Source organism: Pinus tabuliformis, chromosome 9, assembly GCF_031772625.1.
Source record: "Pinus tabuliformis cultivar Carrire ecotype Pingquan chromosome 9, CPIR1, whole genome shotgun sequence".
Taxonomy (NCBI): domain Eukaryota; kingdom Viridiplantae; phylum Streptophyta; class Pinopsida; order Pinales; family Pinaceae; genus Pinus; species Pinus tabuliformis.
Genome location: NC_142307.1, coordinates 1845147663 through 1845163239, shown reverse-complemented (window position 1 = coordinate 1845163239; position 15577 = coordinate 1845147663). Strand labels below are relative to the sequence as shown.

Below are 15577 nucleotides of genomic sequence, written 5' to 3'. Positions count from 1 at the left end.
GTTAGAATTAAATTTTAAAGTTTTAGTTTTATTTTTTTATTTTTAGTCAAGTTTCATTTTAGATTCATTTTATTTAAAAAATAAATAAATAAATAAAATAAAAATAAAAATTGTGAAAGCATAAAAAATTTGTGGAAAATTTTCTTTGTCAGATCCAGTTATTTTCGGGAATTATCATCTTTCATGCTGAGATCTAAAATTTTCAAGTCGAGACACGAATTTGATATTTGGTTAATGATTTATGATCCTCGTGGTGGTTTAAAGCATTCATCTTTTCAAAATTCTCAGTTGACTGGATATCGTTTTGGTTATTCTAAGAGCATTGTGAGTTAGTTGATATCTTGTGATGACATATGATTGTTGTTCATGGTTTATGTTTCTATATCGTCTAACAAGTAATTGTTTAAACACCAATCTCTTAAGGCACTGGTCTTTTAAATTTCTAAATCCATCTAGTGCTTATCATATCGTGTATCGTGTCTCCCACCCAACTGTTTGGCAGTTGGTCTTCATTATCTCGCAGGGTCTACCCCTTAGCTGCGGGAGACAGGCTTAAACGGAGGGATCGGGGATCAGAGTGACAGCCCCCGGTCTGAGGGTTGTCGTGTCAATCCGCGCGACAACAACTAGTAATGATGAGTTTTGAGTATGTAACAGGCCTAGGATGTTGGGACTTGATCAACAAATGTGTACCCACCATAGAGTGTTTTTTATCTGGCTAATTATCCCTTTTTTTTAGAGGCAAATAATTTTATGGGTTTTTTCACTCACGTTTTACCCCAAAGCCGGGGCGATGTTTTAAAGTTTGAGCCCCTAACACATCTTAGTGCCTAGAGTCGATGTATATTACCATACTAGATCACACAAAAATTTCGTGGAATTTGGTTAGGTCTAGGTAGTCATTTTTTAATATTTTAGATTTTTTGCACTGCGGAAATTGCAATAAAAATTGTATTTGTAATGTAATAAGTGATGTCTAGAGAAGTTGTATGGGATATAAGTAATGGAATTTGCATCTCTCACCCTCAACTTTCTACTTTAACACACTTTGACGGGTTAAAAATGTGTTTTGAACCCTCAAAACTCACTTTTCCTAAGTATAGTGGGAAATTTGGCAATTAATTAAGCCAAAAATTAAATAAATGGAGAAAAATAATTACCACACATGCTAAATGTTGTGGAAATGAGGTGGAAAATTATGGGGGAGTTAAAGTGAGGTCTCAAGGTGATGTGGACTTCTAAAATCAAGGAAATGACACGTGCTCAAAAAAATTCGAATTTCTGGCATTAAATGAGAAAGCTTGGAAATTCGAATTTGTGAAGTTAATGCACATTTGGGAGGACTTGGGAAAATATTTGATGGAGATTTTTGTAGGAAATTGTCCCCACATGGGTTACCACCCATATACACTTGTTATTCCATCATAAAATTCGAATTTGGCACATAAGGAAAGAAGAAAATGATGTCCACTTGCCAGAATTCGATTTTTACACTTGGCATTGGAGCTCCATTAAAAAAATTCGAATTTCTCTTTGGGATTGTCACCTAATGTCACTTGTTTAATCACTTCTACATTGGGATTGACTCCCATAGTTTTATATAATAGAGCTTTGAGCTCTCATTTGTATGATATTGTTACTAGCTATTGTGCTTGCGGAAGCGTTGGTGCCTTGTACACTTTCAAAAATATCAATAAAGACTTTGGGGTTTCATTCATGAGGTGTCCCTCCTTTGGGAGTGATGAATTGTTAATCATTGGTATAATTCTTTTTACTCATGCTTTGATCTAATTTGTTTCGATATGCACTTGTAAATTTGTTAATGTAGAGTTATCTTGCATTGCCATTTGATTTAGAAGTATGCTCTAGGTATAGAATGCTCTAGTTGGTTTTAAATAAACTCTAGAGTTTCTTATCATTGTTTATTGTTAAATCCATATAGAAGTAATTCTTGATTGAATTTTTGTAGAGGGAACATCTTGTTGGGATTACAGAATCTAGCGTGGGGAAGTCTTTAAAGAGACCAACCCACTCTTGATACATTCTTAGAGGAGCTCTCATTTGTTCTTTGAGCCTTCATAGACTTATCTTACAAAGTGGTTTTGCAAGGGTTTTAGCACATAGCTTGTACACAAGCCAAACACTTATAAATTTAAATCTCTTTTAAAAAAACATTGTACTTCATTTCTTTCATTTGCTATCTAAAAGCTTGAAGATGGTTAAGCAAAGATGAGAGTTTACTCTCACTTTTTAGCTTAGCCTTTTGTAAATTATAATTGTACATATACATTTTCTCTTGTTGATTTTTTCACTAATACTTAACTTATTTTGCAGTCATTATTTGGATTGTTTGCTAACTCTTTTGTGGTAGATTTTGAAGAGCAACTCGCAACATCTAACAAGTGTTTGCATAATCTTTGCAATTGTTGGGGGTTCAATTTCCAAGGATGTCATGAGCCCTTTTGAGGCTTATTTTGGCTAAGTCGAGTTCACTAGAGGGCTTCCCATTTTCCTCTCTAAGTCGTGGGCATTTGGAGGAAACTCACACCTTGTTTCCCTTGCATAAGTTTTGTGAGATCTTGTCACTACTTTCTCAAGAGAGGAGGTCTAGTTTCCAAGTTTCAAGCAATTATTGTGAGAACTCTCCTTGAAGTTTAGTTGAGGGCTTTGAAGGGCCATCTTCTCATTGTAATATTGATAAAAGATCTAATTTGCTTGTGGGAGTTTGGGATTTCTCCCATGGTATCCTATCTCCCCATTTAGAGGGAGGCTTCTCTTGGGTGGTGTTGTGGCCAGCAACAACCCCCTTTCTTATTTAATTTTATTACTAATACTAAATAAGTGGGGACCCTTATTCAAAAAAATTTAAAAACAAATTAGTGCTTGTATTCCCTTTTTGAATAAAACCTACTATCATAAACTTAGGAGAATACCCGAAAAATCTAAAAAGACTTGAGTTTTATGATAAGTTCGAACAAAACCGTTCCCTTAATAAAAAACGTCGCATCGCAAAAAGGTAATGGATGCCTTCCTACAAGCGGAATCCTAAGATTGCGAAATCGCGATGCGAGATCACGCATCAAAAGATCCTCATCGCATCGCATGCCTCAAATATCACTTAAGTTGAAATGCCTCAAACTGCCGATATGCGATGGCGCATCTCGCAAATCGCATTTCACAAAAAACACATTATAATGAATGATTGCCACACACAACGAATCTGCGATATTGCGATTTGCGAATCGCAAAAATCGCCTTATCGCAGATCTACAGGGCTCGTTGTTCGAAAAAGCTTTTTCCATAAACCGATGCCCAGTTATGCACGTTAATGATAATTAATGAGTTAGTTGGCAATCATTAATGAAATATGGTTTTGATATGATCGAAGAGCCATTTCACGTAGGGTGATATATTTTATATGTTTTCGACATTTAAAGCTTTCCCGTCACCTTTTTCTTATCATTATTCTTGCCTCATTTGTAAACTGCAAGAGCGAAGAGCAGAGAAGTGTACATAGCAGTGTTCAAAATATTATGGGAAAGAAGGGTAAAGCTCTGAGTTCTGAAGATAAAGAGATGACGCCCTTATACACAGACACCACCTATAACAAAGATGTCGGTATTACTACTTGGGAAGGCATGTACAGTCTACTTGAGGAAGAAAACTCCAGAATAATGGAGGTTACAGCGACTGCTGGCTCACATGGGTCATCTGAGGCGTTTATTACAGAACTAGCATGTTCGTTCTTGCACCGGATAGCGGCAAGGCCCAAAATTCTTCCATACATGGACATGGTCAAATGGGTACTAGATAAGGCTGAGATAACAGACCGACAGTTTAAGACTCAGAGCCAAGAATGTACGAAGTCGTTCTTTCCACAAAATTTAAGGTTTATATCCTCTAACAAAAGGCGCGCAAGAGGCGAAAAATAGCACCAGGGAAGCCCGGATCGAGAAACGGAGGTAGTTTCCGATGCGCGATTAGCGCTAATCATGCATCGCTAGGCAAAACCCCTCGAGAAGGGAAGCCTCTAATCGCTCAGTCGCCTGTAAGCCCGGAAATTTGTAGGAAAAAGTGCTAAAGGTGAAAGGCAAAACTTGAACTCAAAAACCAGTGGTATTTATCAGGGATATCCTCAAGTGGTATGTAAATATCTACCAAATGTACAACATCTACAGACAAGCTAGAGATGGAAGGCTCAAGAAAAAGCAGAGTCCATCAAAAGGTTAACCAAGTTGAATTGAGATTCTTACTGGACGTACTTGGTAAAACCATACAACCAGTGCATAACTCTCAAATGTATCATTAAGTCTACCGAGAAGATGACGCCAGCTCTTGCCGATTCCGTTTTCGCAGGACAGCTAAAGTCGGAAGTCAGCTAGCCAACTCTCCTCAAGCAAATGTTGAACGCTTGCGACTACAAGAAACATATACATAGATAATTAGTTGTTAGTTTTAGTTTTAGTTTTGCTTTATTTTTGCCTAAAATGAGGACGGTCATTTAAACTGTATCCTACTTTTTTGTAATAAATTATTTTTAGATTTAGCTAATAGTATTTAAACCCTTCTCATGCATTTAGAGAAGGGTCCTGAAATTCATCAAAAACTTGTCAGAACATGCTCTTTTGCACCCTCCGAGGAGCTTTTGATGAATGAATGGAACAAGATTTATTGATATCTATGTTTAATATCTACTACTGATGTTGCACTTTTGTACTTTTAGTAGATGTTGGATTAAGAAGAGATAGATCATTATCGCTGAAGCTCATGAGTAGAACTAGTTATAAATGGTACTTTTATCTCTTAACTATTTCTGCTTATGTGTTAAGATGATATTCATGTTCAATTATTTATATATGAATGCTTGAATGCTTGAGCTCTCATTTGGCACTTCTGTACAGTGATAGCTATTTATTTATGCTTTAATATATGAGTAACTTATTATGCGATATGTTTTTCACAATTGTTTCGTCTAACTTTTTATACAAAATCGTTTATCTTTATTGAATTCTTTTCTCATAACAGTTCAATGATCTTTATTACCAATTGCCATTTGTAATCATTTTAGATTGCATAACTGAAAGATTAAATCCCGGGGTAGTTTTAGAATTAGATATTTCTGTTTATTAGGATATAATTGCATGTCATTACATTAGATTTAGAATAAAAGCATTTTACTTAGAAGTTATTAGAAAGGAAATATCAATTCTCAACACACACACACATAATTGGGAAACTGGTCCCGTATCCCCAGTTGGACCCACTACACCAAACGGAAAATGAGCTGCTAACCAAGTTCCAGACTGGGTGGGTATCCCCCTTGTTGTAGATCTGATTTTCGAGGCTTCAACATATTTGGCGCTAGAAGGAGGGCCTCCAAACTGTGAATGGCAAGTAAATCTAAATCTAAATACCATTCTGAGAGTAAATCGCCTTCACCATCTCCCTCGACTTCTCCATCGCATTTAGAAGCTTTAAATCTTGAGCAAGAAGTCGATAAAACAACAACCACTGCTACAAACCCGAACATTTCAGAGAAATCTACTATTGAACCTCCTGAAGTTGAATCTTTGATCCATAAACTTCAGCGATTTGCAATTTCTCAAAAATCTGAAAAATCTCAAGGTAGTGTGACTTCGCAATATATCCTTGCTCATCCTCTTACCAGATTGAAGAGTGAAAATTTTGGTATTGAACCAACCGAGTTACCTCTACCTACAAGGAAGAGAGCAAGGAAATCACCTAAAGGGTCTGATAGCGAGACTCTTTCGTCATCATCATCCATCTCAACCTCTCCATCGCGAAGTCAACCATCCACCCCTCCACTTCAGATTATTGTCCACCAGTCCACTGGAACTTCCACATCTCCTTCTCAATCATCTGGAACAGTAATATCCTCATCTTCCCAACTGCAGGGATCATTTTCTGCGCTTTCCTCTGTTAGTAGTTCAACGATGGCCCAAACTCCATGGAATAACCCAGGGGCAGTCTTAATGCCTGCGCCCTTGAGTCAAATACCGGCCCATCCTGAAAAATGGCTGCCTAAGTTTAATCCTAAAGCAGGCATGCTAGCAGAAGAACATATAAACAACTTTATGTTATCCATAAATCTCAATGGGGTTACTAATGAAGACGCTGTTGTTCGGCTCTTTCCTTACACTTTGCAAGGAGCAGCCGGATCATGGTATTTCTCATTACCATCCGGATCTATTACTAGTTGGGATATTTTCCAAGAACAATTCTTGACTAAGTTCGGTGATGACAGGTCTACTGCGACATTGATCAATGACCTGTCTAACCTTAGGGCTGAGTCAAAGGAACCTATCAAAGATTTTAACTCACGTTTCAATAAACTGTTGAACAAAATTCCTACCGCTTCCAAGCCTAGCGAAGAAGTTCGAAGTGAATGGTACATATCTGCTTTACCATCAAACATAGCAATCTTCGTTGATAGGGCTAACAAAACAACTTTAGCTGACAATATGAAGGAAGCAATAGCAGTAGAGAAACGTATCATAGCCTTAGAAAAGAAAAACGTTGTTGATGAACAAAAATCTAAGAAGGTTACTTTTAAAGAAGATCCAAAGAAAAAATCGAAAGACCCATTCGATTTAGAAGGATTGCAGAAAGTTCTGAAAACCATGTCTAACGAAATGGTTGACATTAAGAAACAAGTAGTAGAAACTTCTTCTAAAAAGCCATACAAACCTTATAGAAGAAATCCTTAGACTGATTCAAAGCCTCCCAATGCTATTACGAATGCTGAATCTGAAGAAGAAGAGGAAATTGCTAACGAAGAGCCTACTAATGAAGAAGAAGTTGTAGAAGTACAAGGTATGTGGGATTTCATCCTACCAGATGAAGAGGATCAAGAGGCATCGCTGGTCAGTACTAGAAGTAGAAATCAACTCGATCCTCCTCAACCTACTCCTAAGCCGAAGAGCGCAAGCTCAATGACTAAGGATAAAGTCGCAGCTAAGAAAACGTCACCCAAAGCGACTCAAACAAGCCCAGTCCAAACAGATTCACCAACTCCATCTAAAACGTTGATTGTTTCTGATGAGATGGAGTATAATATCATAGAAGACATGAAGAAGACTAGGGCTAACATCACTTTTTATGAATTGAGCAAGTTAAAACACCAGCAAAAGATACTTTTGAAAGAGTTACACGCAGTACCAGTTGCACCTCTGCCCGTCGCTGTAATCTCGCAAGCTTCCCACGAGATGGGAAGACCTCCAAATACTGTGACTAGTAAAGTTGATCCTAACGATATCGCTTTAATTGGAGGAAGGTCAAGATCTCATACTCCCCCATTTCTTCTTACTTACGAAGTTTTCAACAAAAATTTGCATAATTGTTTAGTGGATTTAGGAGCTTCATCTAATATCTTACCTAAATCAATATGTGCAAAGCTGAACGTTCAACCCCAAAAATCAGCAGTACGCATAGTTCAACTGCACCGATCGCAAGTTGAAGTGATTAGCAAATTAAATCAGGTTACCATAAGGCTGTCATCTAATCCGAAGGTATGTCAAGTTATCGACATTTTAGTTGCAGATATTCCAAAATTTTATGGCTTAATTCTTAGCAGAGATTGGTCTAAAAATCTTCATGGATATTTTGCAACTGATTGGTCACATATGTGGCTCCCTTACAATGGTAAACCAAATCAAATAAAGGTTGAGTGAGAAAGACATCAGAAATACATAGTAACAGAATTGGAAGGAGAAAATGAACCTGTAGCATACAACAACAATATAATTGGCAACTATTCTGTTGATTCCTTCTTAGGAAATTTTAATGCTCATACTTCACCTTATTTAGAACATTCTGTTTTATCTCAAGTAGAAAACTTTTCTCAAACATATAGTTCTAAATGTATTAATTTTATAGATAGTCCTGTAAATAAATCTTTATTTTGGAAGTTATTTTTTGACGGTTCTAAGTCTAACGAAGGAGCAAGAGCAGGATGCATATTAATCAGTCCAGAGGGATACAAATTATGTTCACTTGCAGACTCGAGTTCGATTGCACCAATAATACTGCAAAATACGAGGCTTTAATCCAAGGATTATACAAAGCAATCGGATTAGATATCAAATATCTACAAGTCTTCGGAGATTCTGAAATTGTTATCAGACAGGTACGAAATACTATACATTGTCTATCAGGTCATTTAAAGCATTATCAATCTTTAGTACAAGATCTGATTGAACATTTTATAGCATTCAATATTTCATCAATTCCCAGACTCCAAAATGCTAGTGCTGACCTCTTGGCAAACGTAGCTTCCAAGCTCATTCCCTTAGAAGACTTTAGCCCTGATAGATTTTCAATCGAATTAATCTTTAGACCCTCGATTCCTGATAACATTACAAATTGGAGAATTTTCAACGATGATCCTGATATTGTAAGCTTCCTCACATTAGAAGGATCTTACACCAATCAGATAATTGATGAGGACCAACATGACAAACAATTGCAACAAGATAGCACTAATAATGCTATGCCAAAGTCAGTAGTCAAATTAGAAGACCTATATGATTTAAAAGATCGATTCAAAAGATCTACTAATTCAAAACTTCAAAGTTCAACTCTGAACTATGAATTAGTAAATCTAGGAACTGATTCCAAGCCACAGAATATCAATCTAGGTCTTGGCCTAGCCCCTGAAGAGAGATTAGCGTACGTTTGTCTCTTGAAACAATACAAAAGTGTATTTGCCTGGAACTATGATGAACTTAAGACTTACGACACTTTTATCATTCAGCGTACCATCCCAATGATAGACGATGAAAAACCTGTCCAGCAAAAGCTGAGAAAGATCCATCCTAACCTAGAAAACTAGATCAAATCTGAGCTCAATAAGTTATTGAAAGCCAAAATCATTTTTCCCGTGCGACATTCTAAATGGGTTTCCAATATGGTTCCCAAGAAGAAAAATGAAGACATTAGAATTTGCATTGACTTTCGAAATCTTAACAAAGCCTGCCAAAAGGATAATTTTCATTTGCCTCCCATGGAGCAAATATTACAGGCAGTTGCAGGTTCAGAATTAATGTCCTTTTTAGATGGTTTCTCAGGCTACAACCAAGTTTTGGTCCATCCTGATGATCAATTAAAAACCACATTTAGAACCAAATGGGGTACTTATGCATATCAAAAGATGCCTTTCGGTCTGATCAACACTGGCGCCACATTTCAAAGGGCCATGGAAATCGCTTTTAAGGGATTAGTAAACAAATCAGTAGTAATCTACTTGGATGATATAACTATATATTCCAAGAAACGAGGTAATCATCTCAAAGATTTAAAACAGATCTTCCAACGTTGCCTAAGGTATGGAATTTCACTTAACCCGAAAAAGTCCATTTTTGCATTAAGTGAAGAAAAACTTCTTGGATTTATAGTGTCAAAATTTGGAATCCATATTGATCCCGATAGAATCAAGGAGATTTCCAAAATACCCTTACCTCACAACAAAGAAGCTATGCAATCTTTCCTTGGCCAAATTAATTTTGTAAAGAGATCTGTTCCCGACTTTTCAAGAATCGTATCTCCCTTACAAGCAATGATTAAAAAGAATTCAATCTTCAAATGGGGCCAAGACGAATATGAAGCATTCAATCTGATTAAACAAGCGATTGTTAATGCCCCATCTTTAGCAACTCCAAATTTTTCCGACCCTTTCATTTTATATACATTTGCCTCTGATAGATCATATGCTGCGATACTCACTCAAGCAAATCAAAACAAAGTGGAAGCCCCAATTGCCTTTTTCAGTTCAAATCTACAAGGGGCTGAATTAAATTATTCAGACGTCGAGAAACAAGCTTATGCTGTTTTCAAAGCGATCAAACATTTTAGACCCTTTCTGCTTAAAACCCATACAAAAATCATAGTATCGTTTCCAGCGGTAAGAAATCTCTTAGTACAGAAAGACGTGGGTGAGAAAAGAGCCAATTGGGTTACTGCCTTACAAGAATACGACGCAAAAATTAAACCAGCAAATATTGTAAAAGGTCAAGGCTTTTGTAAAATGCTGGCTGGAGCATCGCTTATTTCCGAAATACCATCTTCAGAAGTACAAATGTACGAGGTAAGCCTAAACAATCTTGAATCATTATACGTTGATATCATATTTTATCTACAGAAGGGATATGCTCCTTCAAACCTAGATTATACAAAGAAAAGAGCCCTAAGGTTGAAGGCTAAGCAATATCAACTCGTGAACGATGTACTTTTTAGGATGAATTATGATTCTGTTCTCCTTAGATGTCTTGAGAAATCTGAAGCTGAAAAAGTGTTGCAGGAACTCCACGATGGACTAGCAGGTGGACATTATGCTGGAGATGCTACCGCACATAAAATCCTGCGTGCAGGATATTATTGGCCTACACTATTCAAAGACGCACATAGCTACGTAAGGAAATGTCAAGTTTGTCAAACTGCTGCTGGGAGACAAAAGAAACCATCATTGCCTTTGCAACCAGTCAACATTGAGCAGCCTTTTGATCAATGGGGATTGGATATAATAGGTGAGATTGTTCCTCACTCTTCTAAACAACATAGGTATATCCTTACAGCTACAGATTATTTTACTAAATGGGTAGAAGCAGTTCCTCTCAAGACAGCTAATGCCGAACACATCATTGATTTCATAGATCAGTTCATAATCACCAGGTTTGGTTTACCCTCTGCTTTAATGTTTGATAATGCATCGTATTTTTTTGGCAATGCTATGACTGAATTTGCACTCAAAAGAGGTTTTAAACTTAAATACTCTGCCAATTATTACCCACAAGGGAATGGATTAGTTGAATCAACGAATAAAAACTTAATTAGAATCATTAAGCGAACCATTGATCAAAATCATAAGAATTGGCACAAATCTTTAATATATGCTCTATGGGCAGACCGAATAACGCAGAAAGCCTCCATTGGCACTTCTCCCTTTAATTTAGTTTATGGGAAAGAAGTGGTCCTTCCAACTCATCTAGCGATTCCCTCTTTGGCCTTAGTTCAATATATTGATGAAACACCAACCTCTTCCTTACAACTAAGGCAGTTGCAAATCCTTAAGCTAGAAGAGCAACGAGAACAGGCTAAAATAACTCATGCTCATCACCAAGCATTAGTAAAAGCTTCTTTTGATTCAAACATGATATCCAGAAAGGACTTTCAGATTGGAGATCTAGTTTTAAAATGGGATAAGGCCCATGAGGAAAAGGGCAAACATACGAAATTTCAATGAATGTGGCTTGGCCCTTTCCAAATTGCAGAAATCATAGGTCCATCTACTTTTATGTTACAGGATTTAATAGGAAAAAGAGAATCTTTACCTGTTAACAGACAGATCCTCAAAAAATACTTTCCATAGGAGATCATTCTTCTATTTTTGTAAATTAGTTTTTCCTTTATTTTGATAATAAAACCAGTTGTAAATGGTTACATTTGGAATTCACGAAAAAAACAAGTATTTCTCTTAGATTTTGTTTTTTCGCTTGTATAAATAGAACTGATTTAGAAAATTGGTCGTTATTATTGAAAGATACAGTCAAAGGCTATAAGCATAAAAATGATGCTAGTTCCAACCTAGTAAATTTTGATAAAAAACGACCTTTAGTTGGAATTTGTTTTATATTAGTCAAATGAAAGGTATCAATAACAAAACGAAGATTCTTTGTAGAAAAGATCTTTCCAAAAAGTCTACCATTGTCGTCCAGAGCTATTCGTAAGGAAACAATGACTTCCTCCCCATCGAGGGAATTACGAGCTTCAAGGAATAATCCAGCGATACACTTTAACTTAAAGAATAAAAGGTCTCATCACGAGCCGACTTATCATGATCATAGATATTATAGCTTGCTGACTTTGCCAAAACTGCATACCACAACAGGGCAATGATTCGAGATTGTTGCAATCAAAAAGCAAGGGGTCTCATCACAAGCCAGCTTGTTCAGCAAAGTTATAAATCAAGTGAATGGCACTGTCATAATTTGGCTACCAAACCAAGGCATTGTTCTTTAAGGATTAAAAGAAAATAAAAGCAATAAGTGTGGATATGGATTTCCCTTAGAAAATCGTACATTTCCCCAAGTAGGATACAAGATCATTGTTGGATAACAGGTAACCCTGTCGAGGCTATAAACGCCTGCTGGCAACAAAGGCTCTACCTACGACAAATGTGCATATTTAAAACTGATTTACAGAGAAGCCTTTGTTTTTATCTTTATAAACTAAGTAGTGACTGATGTAGATACAATGACTAGCTCTAGGAAGTAAATAACCAAAGTTAACATAGAAGAAACGAACTATCATTGACAGCTGAAAGCATGGTGTACTTTATCTTTCTATAATAAAGTTTGATTTTTTGGAAAATTTTCTGTTTTGGAAGTTTAGAAAATTCAAAAGAAAAGCAGAGATAACTGGTTCTTCCAAGTGAATCACCAATTGTTGTGGCCAGCAACAACCCCCCTTCTTATTTAGTTTTATTACTAATACTAAATAAGTGGGGACCCTTATTCAAAAAATTTTAAAAATAAATTAGTGCTTGTATTCCCTTTTTGAATAAAACCTACTATCATAAACTTAGGAGAATACTCGAAAAATCTAAAAAGACTTGAGTTTTATGATAAGTTCGAACAAAACCGTTCCCTTAATAAAAAGCGTCGCATCACAAAAAGGTAATGGATGCCTTCCTACAAGCGAAATCCTAAGATTGCGAAATCGCGATGTGAGATCATGCATCAAAAGATCCTCATAGCATCACATGCCTCAAATATCACTTAAGCTGAAATGCCTCAAACTACCGATATGCGATGGTGCATCTCGCAAATCACATTTCACAGAAAACACATTATAATGGATGATTGCCACACAACGAATCTGCGATATTGCAAACCAAATCGCAAAAAACGCCTTATCGCATATCTACAGGGCTCGTTGTTCAAAAAAGATTTTTCCATAAACCAATGCCCAGTTATACGCGTTAATGATAATTAATGAGTTAGTTGGCAATCATTAATGAAATATGGTTTTGATCTGTACGAAGAGCCATTTCACATAGGGTGATATATTTTATATGTTTTCGGCATTTAAAGCTTTCCCGTCACCTTTTTCTTATCATTATTCTTGCTTCATTTGTAAACCGCAGGAGCGAAGAGCAGAGAAGTGTACATAGTAGTGTTCAAAATATTATGGGAAAGAAGGGTAAAGCTCCGAGTTCTGAAGATAAAGAGATGACGCCCTTATACACAGACACCACCTGTAACAAAGATGTCGGTATTACTACTTGGGAAGGCATGTACAGTCTACTCGAGGAAGAAAACCCCAGAATAATGGAGGTTACAGCTACTGCTAGCTCACATGGGTCATCTGAGGCGTCTATTACAGAACTAGCATGTTCGTTCTTGCACCGGATAGCGGCGAGGCCCAAAATTCTTCCATACACGGACATGGTCAAATGGGTACTGGATAAGGCTGAGATAACAGACCGACAGTTTAAGACTCAGAGCCAAGAATGTACGAAGTCGTTCTTTCCACAAAATTTAAGGTTTATATCCTCTAACAAAAGGCACGCAAGAGGTGAAAAATAGCACTAGGGAAGCCTGGATCGAGAAACGGTGGTAGTTTCTGATGCGCGATTAGCAGTAATCGCGCATCGCCAGGAAAAACCCCTCGAGAAGGGAAGCCTCTAATCGCTCAGTCGCCTGTAAGCCCAAAAATTTGTAGGAAAAAGTGCTAAAGGCGAAAGGCAAAACTTGAACTCAAAAACCAGTGGTATTTATCAGGGATATCCTCAAGTGGTATGTAAATATCTACCAAATGTACAACATCTACAGACAAGCTGGAGACAGAAGGCTCAAGAAAAAGCAGAGTCCATCAAAAGGTTAACCAAGTTGAATTGGGATTCTTACTAGACATACTTGGTAAAACCACACAGCCAGTGCATGACTCTCAAATGTATCATTAATTCTGCCGAGAAGATGGCGCCAACTCTTGCCGATTCTATTTTCGTAGGACAGCTAAAGTCAGAAGTCGGCCAGCCAACTCTCCTCAAGCAAATGTTGAACGCTTGCGACTACAAGGAATAGATAGATAGATAATTAGCTGTTAGTTTTAATTTTAGATTCAGTTTTAGTTTTAGTTTTGCTTTATTTTTGCTTAAAATGAGGACAATCATTTAAACCGTATCCTACATTTTTGTAATAAATTATTTTTAGATTTAGTTAGTAGTATTTAAACCTTTCTCATGCATTTAGAGAAGGGTCCTGAAATTCATCAAAAACTTGTTCTCAGAACATGCACTTTTGCACCCTTCGAGGAGGTTTTGATGAATGAATGGAACAGGATTTATTGACATTTGCAAATTGCGTTTAATATCTACTACTGATGTTGCACTTTTGTACTCTTAGTAGATGTTGGATTAAGAAGAGATAGATCATTATTGCTGAAGCTCATGAGTAGAACTAGTTATAAATGGTACTTTTATCTCTTAACTATTTCTGCTTATGTGTTAAGGTGATATTCATGTTCAGTTAGTTATATATGAATGCTTGAATACTTGAGCTCTCATTTGGCACTTCTGTACGGTGATAGCTATTTATTTATGCTTTAATATATGAGTAACTTATTATGCGATATGTTTTTCACAATTGTTTCGTCTAACTTTTTATACGAAATGGTTTATCTTTATTGAATTCTTTTCTCATAGCAGTTGAATGATCTTTATTACCAATTGCCATTTGAAATCATTTTAGATCGCATAACTGAAAGATTAAATCCCGGGGTAGTTTTAGAATTAGATATTTATGTTTATTAGGATATAATTGCATGTCGTTACATTAGATTTAGAATAAAAGCATTTTATTTAGAAGTTATTAGAAAGGAAATATCAATTCTCAACACACACACACATAAATTGGGAAACTGGTCCCATATCCCCAGTCGGACCCACTACACCAAACAGAAAAGGAGCTGCTAATCAAGGTACGAACCGGGTGGGTATCCCCCTTGTTGTAGACCCGATTTTCGGGGCTTCAACAGGTGGATTGACATTTGCATGGTTTAAGCTTTCATACTTCATTCACTTACATGCATGCTTTAATTGGGAATTAACACAACCTCACTATCACATTTCATTAAGTTAAAGTTTGTTACAATTTCATTTGAGCTTTGCATTCTCTATCTCGTTGTTGTTTGAAGCTACAAGCTTACACTTTACTTTGGGCAATTCATTCTTTACATGCAAGCATTTTATATTCTTAACAAACTTTAATTCATTTCCATTTACCTTGGTAAATTGTTTCATGAGCACTTGAATACATGCTTCAATTTTATGCTACATTGTTATCTTGAATATTGGAGCTATTTATTGTCATTATCTATTTGAAACAAATTTTACTTTCAAGCAAATTACTTGTATCATTTTAATTCATTGATGAAACACATGCAACACTTGTAAGCTAATTCCATTCCTCTGATTGAAGTTATAATTGCAACTTATGTTGAACACTATTTCATTTTCAAGCATTGCAAATCAATCTCTCTGAAGCATTTGCATGTATACTTA

General features: G+C 36.4%; 1 protein-coding gene across 6 annotated transcripts in view; it reads left to right on the top strand.

Moving 5' to 3' along the window:
- LOC149156206 (Chlorophyll A-B binding family protein) overlaps positions 1–15577 on the top strand; it is a 501816-nt gene that overhangs the window by 306611 nt on the left and 179628 nt on the right. The window lies entirely within an intron of this gene.